The sequence below is a fragment of the Erpetoichthys calabaricus genome, chromosome 4 (assembly GCF_900747795.2).
Source record: "Erpetoichthys calabaricus chromosome 4, fErpCal1.3, whole genome shotgun sequence".
In the NCBI taxonomy this organism is placed as follows: domain Eukaryota; kingdom Metazoa; phylum Chordata; class Cladistia; order Polypteriformes; family Polypteridae; genus Erpetoichthys; species Erpetoichthys calabaricus.
The window spans coordinates 17,306,166-17,315,094 of record NC_041397.2 but is presented as its reverse complement, the minus strand read 5'-3'; positions in this window follow the sequence as shown (position 1 = coordinate 17,315,094).

Below are 8,929 nucleotides of genomic sequence, written 5' to 3'. Positions count from 1 at the left end.
TCTAAGATCACTATGCACAGTGCCAGCCATCAGCTAGAGTGGTGTAAAGCATGCCACCATTGGACTCTGGTGCAGTGGAAACATTTCCTCTGGAGTGATGAATCATGCTTCACTATCTGGTAGTATGATGGTCGAATCTGGGTTTGGCGGATGCCAAAACAATGTTATTGTCTGGAGTGCATAGTGCCTGCTAGAAATGTTAGTGGATTAGTGCTAATGCCCTAGGTTCAGGGTTTTCATCGTTTGGGCTAGGCCCCTTGGATACTATTTGCTACAGAATGAGACTTTCTTGCCCCAACCAGAAAGCGAGGGCAGCATTCTGGACCAACTGTAACCTGCATATCAGGGATTTGCTAATCCCAGAACACAGCGAGTTGCAGTAATCAAGACGAGAAAACATAAAAGCATGAGTAGCTTTCTCAAGATCCCTAGAAGATAAAAAAAAGGCTTGATCTTACCTAAAAGATTAATCTGGAAAAAGCAACTCTTGACTACAGAATTAATCTGTTTCTCAAAAGAGAGGTTACTGTCAAAGGTAACACCAAGATTGTGGATTTGAGGTTTGCAAAAGACAGAGAAAAAGCAGAGAAGTCCAAGACCAATTTTAGATAGATAGATAGATAGATAGATAGATAGATAGATAGATAGATAGATAGATAGATAGATAGATAGATAGATAGATAGATAGATAGATAGATAGACAGACAGACAGACAGACAGACAGACAGATAGTGTCACACACGTGTGTTTAGGAGACAGCTAAAGGGCTTAAATACAGGTAGTTCCATGCCAGACCAGGGGGGGGGGCGGAGTGCACTAATTTTCACTCTCGATCTTTTGCAGACCATTCTAGGGAAATCCCACTTGGCTCTGGGGCAGCCACTGATGTCACTTCTGGCTCCGGTCGGGATGACATCACTTCCGCTACTGGCCTTTAAAGCTGCCATCTTGCTACCTGGAAGTCAGTTCTGTCTTGGATTCGGTTGAATGAACATGTCTCTGTTTTTTGATAGCTTTTGCAGCCGTAATCGATTAAATGGGTGGCTGCCCCAAACCTTCTCGATGTCTTTTGGTCGTTTTTCTGACAGTGGCATAGTCGGCAGGATGGAGGAATCCCTGAAGAGAACGGGACCGGACCTGAATCATGTCCAGGTGGGAGAGTACCTGGGCCGAGCTTTCGGGTGGGGAGTGAGTCTCGGATTTCGGAAAGAACCGGTGCAGACTCCACTCCCTTTGTCTATCTCTGGGTCACCTCAATTGAATAGGGAGAGTCGTTGGGACACACAGACGTGGGCTGGTCTCTATGGGGGATACAATGGGGACTTATTATGCTCTCTCGGAGGAGAGAGCTGTCCGTCCCACCGGGGCTAAGGTCCCAGAGGAAGGTGGACATTCCCCAGACCAGCAGGTGAAGAAAATTAAAAACTGGAGGTTTAACCCTGAACGGTCTACCCAAGAACAGCTAGACGTTCTATGGGAAGAGGTGGCAGGCTGGTTAAGGCCCGCTGAATGTACCACCTTTCAGTTAGTGAAAAAAGTGGCCTGTTTTTTATTCATAAATAGCCTGCCAGAGCATTTTACCCAGCCAGTCTGGGGAGAATTTGCAAACATAAACGAGCTCATTGAGCTCATAGAAACATCTAAGGCAGCCTCGCAATTTGAGAGGGCTGAACGGTCCTTAAGTAGAAGCCGTAGAGATTACGTCCCTTTTACACTGCCCTCTCGACTTAAACCGGAGTTTGCATCGGAGTCCCCGATCCTGCGGGCGCGGTCCTCGCTTGGAGGCGAGGCGGAATGTAAGTGGAGAGAGAGGGATGGATTGTGTGCGCTTTCAAACCCCCTGGCTTTGGCTCATAAAGGTGAGGTCATAGTAAATGGCTACAAGGTAGAAGCCTTATTTGATTCCGGCAGCAACATTTCTATTGTTGATTGCCGATATGTACTACCGCGACAGTGGTTAAAAACAAAGACCAGAATTACCTGTGTACACGGAGATGTCCGCGCCTATGACTCTGCCCGGTGTTTCATCTGCCACGGAGGAATACTACGAAAACTCGTTGTAGCTGTACATCCAAATCCACCGTGTGCGGTGATTCTCGGGCGGGACTGGTCTGACATTAAAAGCGGTGCAGTACTGATCTCACCTTATTCAAAATTAGGCCTAGTAACCGATGGGAATACACCGTCTCAGGTTGTTTCCACACCGTGTACGCAGCCGGTGGAGAGAGATATGGGAAACCCCGAGGAGGACGGAGAGCTTCCCGGCCCGTCGCGGACTAATACGTCATCAGTCCGCACCTCACCAGAGCGGGACGACTCTCCGCCCCTTGAGGTCAGCCCGGACCCTCTCTCAGATCTGAGCTTTCAATTCAGACAAACACCGGCATCATTTAGAAGGGAGCAGTGGAATGATGATTCCCTTAAGTTTGCGAAGAATGTAGTAGTCCTCGCCAATGGCCAACGCACCAATCAGCCCATGCCACAAGGACCCCACTTTGTGTTAGAAAATGACTTATTATATCAGGTCAGTGAACACGAGGAGGGAGTGCGGAAGTTGCTGCTAATTCCACAAACTTTCCAGCGGCAAGTTTGTGAGTTTGGCGCACGCCCATCTCCTAGTAGGCCACTTGGGCACCGAAAAAACTTTAGAGCGTATTAAGCGCCGCTTTTATTGGCCGGGAATTAACGAGGAGGTTCGCCGCTTCTGTGTTTCGTGCCTGGAATGTCAGCTGCAGCAAATTCCTAGGAGGGACCGTACTCCTCTCGTTCCCCTCCCCTTAATTGATGTTCCCTTTGAAAGGATAGGGGTCGACATAGTGGGACCCCTGGAACCCTCGGCCCGAGGACATAAATATATATTAGTCCTCGTGGATTATGCGACCCGATATCCAGAAGCTGTCCCATTGTGCTCAGCTAATTCTAAAGCAATTGCAGGGGCACTAATGGAGGTCTTTGCGCGAGTTGGAATCCCTAAAGAAGTCCTTACGGACCAAGGGACGCCGTTTACCTCGGAGACGTTCAAGGAAACGGCCAAGTTACTCAAAATAAAGCACTTGAGAACCGCGGTGTATCATCCTCAAACCGATGGTTTAGTAGAGAGATTTAATCAGACTCTCAAACAGATGCTTCGCAAGGTGGTCAGCGGGGATGGGAGGAATTGGGATCAACTCCTCCCCCTCGTACTCTTTGCCTACCGGGAAGTCCCGCAAGCCTCAACAGGGTTCTCACCCTTTGAATTATTATATGGGCGACAACCCCGGGGCATATTGGACATTCTAAAGGAAGGTTGGGAAGGAGAGGCCCTTCCCACAACTAATATTTTGGAATATATCGCGCAGTTACGCGATAGATTTGCGAAGATTCGACCCATATTAAAAAGTCACATGCAAGAGGCGCAATCAGCACAGGCCCACTATTACGACCGTGGCACGACACTCCGGGAGTTCCAGCCGGGGGATCGAGTCATGGTATTGGTTCCCACCTCCCACTCTAAGCTACTTGCCCACTGGCAAGGGCCATACAAAGTTAAAGAGCAAAAGGGGCTCGTCGACTATTTGGTGAAACAACCCAATCGTCGACCGAGAGAGCGGATATATCACGTGAACCTGCTGAAACCGTGGAAGGAAAGGGACCCTGATCCCACCTCCAGCCAGCCCCGCTCCCTTTTTGCTCAAAGTAATACCCTTAACTTCGGGTCTAATTTAAATAACCGACAGAGGCCGGAGCTAGAGACAGTTATCTCGTCCGTCCCGGAGGTGGTTGACGAAATCCCGGGAAGGACTTCTTTGGTTGCCCATGACATTGTGACTGAACCCGGGGTCATAGTCCGAGAACGCCCGTACTGCCTTCCCGAGGCAAAGAAAGCAGAAGTGGAACTGGAAATCAAGCACATGCTGGATCTAGGAGTCATAGAGGAGAGTCATAGTCCCTGGTCCAGCCCAATTGTCTTGGTTCCTAAGCCCGACGGAAGCTGGAGGTTTTGCAATGACTTTCGTCGACTTAATCAGGTCTCACTATTTGATGCTTATCCCATGCCTCAAGTGGACGACCTCCTTGAGAGGCTTGGACAGGCAGAATACTTGACCACACTTGACATGACCAAAGGGTACTGGCAGGTTCCTTTAACGGACTCCGCAAAGGGTAAAACCGCGTTTAGCACAACTAGTGGGCACTGGCAGTATTGTGTCCTTCCATTCGGGTTACATGGGGCTCCTGCAACTTTCCAGCGTCTGGTGGACAAAGTGCTCCGCCCCCATAACACGTATAGTGCTGCCTACCTGGATGACGTCGTCATCTATTCTAGCACCTGGAAGGAACACCTACAGCACGTTGGAGCCGTGTTACGGACACTGGGAGAAGCCGGTGTTCGCATCAACCCAAAGAAATGTTTCTTTGGATTGGAGGAAGCCAAGTATTTGGGCTACCTGGTGGGTCGTGGTACGGTGAAGCCGCAGTGCTCTAAAATACAAGCCATTTTGACATGGCCCCGTCAGCGAACCAAGCGGCAAGTCCAGGCATTTCTCGGATTAGCTGGGTATTACCTCCGGTTTGTACCACGTTTTTCGGAGAGAGCCGTGCCCTTGACTAATTTGACAAAGAAGAGGGCTCCTAACACTGTGGTATGGACTGATATGACTGAGGCAGCCTTCAGTGACTTAAAAAGGGCCCTGACGTCGGCACCCGTTTTAAAGGCGCCTGATTTTTCACGGTCTTTTATCCTCCAGACGGACGCTTCGGACACAGGCCTAGGGGCAGTGCTGAGCCAAAGTGTCGATGGTACTGAACACCCCATCATGTTTCTGAGCTGGAAACTGTTGGATCGGGAGACCAGATACGCGGCAGTGGAGAGGGAGGCTCTTGCGATTAAGTGGGCGATCACACAGTTGAGATACTACCTCTTGGGTCGGGAGTTTACTCTAGTCACGGACCATGCCCCTTTACAGTGGATGGCCCTACACAAGGAGTCTAACCCGCGAGTCACGAGGTGGTTCCTCGATCTGCAACATTACAAGTTTTCTCTCATTCATCGGAAGGGTTCTCTACATGCCAATGCCGATGCTCTCTCCCGCGTTCACGACCTCTCGGTGCAGGACGCCCAACCCGATGGGTCTGGGCTAAGGGGGGGGCCCTGTCACACACGTGTGTTTAGGAGACAGCTAAAGGGCTTAAATACAGGTAGTTCCATGCCAGACCGGTGGGGGGGGGGGGGTTTGGCGGAGTGCACTAATTTTCCCTCTCGATCTTTTGCAGACCATTCTAGGGAAATCCCACCCGGCTCTGGGGCAGCCACTGATGTCACTTCTGGTTCCGGTCGGGATGACATCACTTCCGCTACTGGCCTTTAAAGCTGCCATCTTGCTACCTGGAAGTCAGTTCTGTCTTGGACTCGGTTGAATGAACATGTCTCTGTTTTTTGATAGCTTTTACAGCCGTAATCGATTAAATGGGTGGCTGCCCCAAACCTTCTCGATGTCTTTTGGTCGTTTTTCTGACAATAGATAGATACTTTATTAATCCCAAGGGGAAAATGACACATCGTACACGGAGCTGATGAAAAGGCTGCCACTCTCGGCGGCGCCTGAGTCATAGATTTGGCTTTAATTAATTATTAATTTTGTAATAATCATTAATTTTGGCTTTAGCTGATGGACCCACTATAAGCACCTCTGTTTTATTTTGATTCAGATGAAGAAAATTATTAGTCATCCAGTATCTTAGTTCAAAAAGACAGATGTGCAGTTGATTCATTGCAGAGTTGCAGACGGGAATATAAACCTGAGTATCATCAGCATAGCAGTGAAAAGAAATGTTAAATTTCCTAAAAATAGCTCCAATAGGGTGAAGGTATATAGAGAATAAAATAGGACTCAAAATGGATCCCTGAGGAACACCATATTTAAGAGGAGCAGTAGATGAAGAAGAGGAATTAAAAGTCACTGAAAAGTGTCTACCAGTTAGATCTGACCTGAACCAGTTAGGAGCAGTCGCTTTAAGCCCAACATGATGTTCAAGCCGCAACAGCAATATCTCATGGTCAATAGTGTCAAATTATTTTTATTATTTTATATATTGTATTACTGTTTATTACGTATTATTATGTAATATGTATTATTACATATATTAAAAAATACATTCCAAAAGAGATGCACTGCAAACATTAACACTGGGGTCTATGTTGATTACTTAGATTTCAAAATCATATGTATTTTAAATACATGAGAATTATAAAATATCTTAAGTTTGTTCTCACATTTCAACTTTCTGAATATTTTGGAAAATCTCTATATATATTAAATCCAGCATCTCTCTGTCTGTCTGTCTGTCCGCTTTTCATGATAGAACTACTTAACGGATTTAAATTGGGTTCTTTTTCTATAATTTTCTTGAACAGAGATGCAGCGGGCAGCGGAGAGGGCGGCGGGGCCCTCGTAACTCATGCGCCAGCCTCGGGGCATAACCTTAACTCCACTTAGTTAGCGAATGAAAGAACTACTTAACGGATTTAGATGGGGTTTTTTTCTATAATTTTCTTGAACATTCCTGTTAATTTTGCGACTTCTCTCATCGCGCTATGTATCATAGTTCCCTTGCGGTACCGATTTATTGGCACGAATCCGAGAGACACACAGTGGGCCGAGGGGAGGGTGGGAGGGTGGCAGGGCCCTCCTCACTCACACGCCAGCCTCGGGGAATTCCTTACCTCCACTTAGTTAATGATTGAGAGAACTACTGAAAGGATTTAGTTTGGGTTTTTTTCTAGAATTTGCTTGAACATTCCGGTTGATTTTGTGACTTCTCTCATTGCGCTAAGAATCATAGTTTCCTTGCAGGAGCGATATATTCACGCTAATCTGAGACAAAGGCTGCTGGCCGAGGGGCGGGGGAAGCGTGACGTCAGGAGTGGAAAGCTGGGCAGGGCCCTTCTCGCTGTCCTGTTTCACTAATACGTGGGCAGCTAGTGTATAATAAAAACATTTTTCTATTTTAATATGATTCCCGCCTGTTTTAGAATTGTTGTAAATGGCGTGGGACAATTTCACGCGTAACCCTAAAGGTGCCATTTATCCAAATTAGTGTAACAGGAGGGTTGATGCAGTCCAGTGTTGGAGTTTAACCCTGCAGCACTCTGGACCGGCGGATGCACCTCTGTATTTTATTAACATTTTCTTTGCCCTGTTTTTATTTTATTTGTAGTATAAAGTACACAATGAGAAAGTAACATTAAATCAATGTTTTCTAAAGTGACTTTATAATGTAAACCCATTCACAATCTAGTAATAAAAAAAGTGCCACTTATAGTTTATTATCCTCATTTCAAGCCATTAGCCAAGCCCTTGTGATTACCGCAAGTAAAAACATAAAAACAACAAAAGAAAAACAGTCAGTTCTTTGATCTAGTTATAGATTTAGGTTTCTTTTACTATAAACTATAGCTCAGAAGACAATACTTAGAGCAAAAAAATTGAATGCCGTTCCATGATAAAAATAAAATGATAAAATAAGCATTTCTAAAAAGCATGAGAGCTGAATGACAACAATTTCAATGGACTGTGCTCAGTGATCCAATTGCCTTTCATCTTCCAAGAAAATGACACAGGAGCAAAAATATACATAAAACACTCACTTTATCTAAAGCTACTTTGTGATAATTCATGATATTTTGTTTGAATCTTCTCTACTTTAAACCTTAAAATTTCAGGTTCTTTTAAAAATGCTCATTCTGCATTAATATTCATTTGCATTTCTAGCATGCATGGCCCTTAACCTGAAAACTGCTCCAGAGGCGGGCGCCGTACAATGGCTGACTCTGTGCTCATCACGTCCACCCAATGAGATTCTTAATGGAATATTTTCTGAAAAGACAACAACAACTGACAATGTGGGCAACATCACGTGATTGTGCTGAAAAAATGGTCCATTACAAGACGACTGTTAGTGGGTACAATGGTCTGTAACTATACCAGTCACGAAAACTAGTGAATATGTATGGTTCTCTTAGATTAATAGCATTATCTGTGAAATTTAACCCAGTATATTACGACTTGTAGATATCAGTGTGGATATTAATATATATATAATATTGACTGTCCCCTTCGTCTGTCTTACCGCTATGGGGGGCACAGCATTCAGCTGCTCTGCTACCCAGCTTTGGAACTCACTACCATCTGAGCTTAAAAATATTGAATCATTTTCACTTTTCAAATCTAAACTTAAAACTCATTTGTTTAAGACTGCTTTCTCTCTTTGATTACAATTGCTTTGTCTGATTTTAATTTTTGTATTTTAGTTTTGTTTATAATCTATGTTTTATCTATTTTTCGGTGTCCTTGAGTGTTTAGAAAGGCGCCTACAAATAAATAAAATGTATCATTATTATTATATCAGAACCCTGACGTTTTTCGGTTATAGTGCATCATTTCCCATGTGAAAGTAATCATTGATAAAGGAACCAGGCCGGTCCTAAAACACATAGGAAGGTTAAGAAAGAAAAGTAATGGAGTGACCTCTTCTGCCTCACGAGGGAGGACAATGGCCATCGTTTGACCTATCATCCAGTGGATCAGGAGGTACACTTTACCGTTAAGGATCACTTGTCCTCTTTGGCTCATTCTGGGACTCTTTTATTTTGGTGTACTGAGTAAAGTGCTCCTCTCATAGTATTAATAATACGTTGGACTGATTTTCCTCTTTATTTTAATTTTGATGTCTTTTGGCACTGTTGTTATTGTTCTGGCCACATTACTTTTTACAGAATTGATTTTGGTATGTTCTGTACAGTGGGGGGTTTATAGTTTTTGGGTTTATAGTTGTTCATTATGAGGGCACTATATGATTGTGTGATGGTTTTCTGATGAAGATATATGATGAAGTTTACACCCAGTGTATATTGTTGAGGTGCGATTCTGATATTGGCAAATAGGTTTAAGGT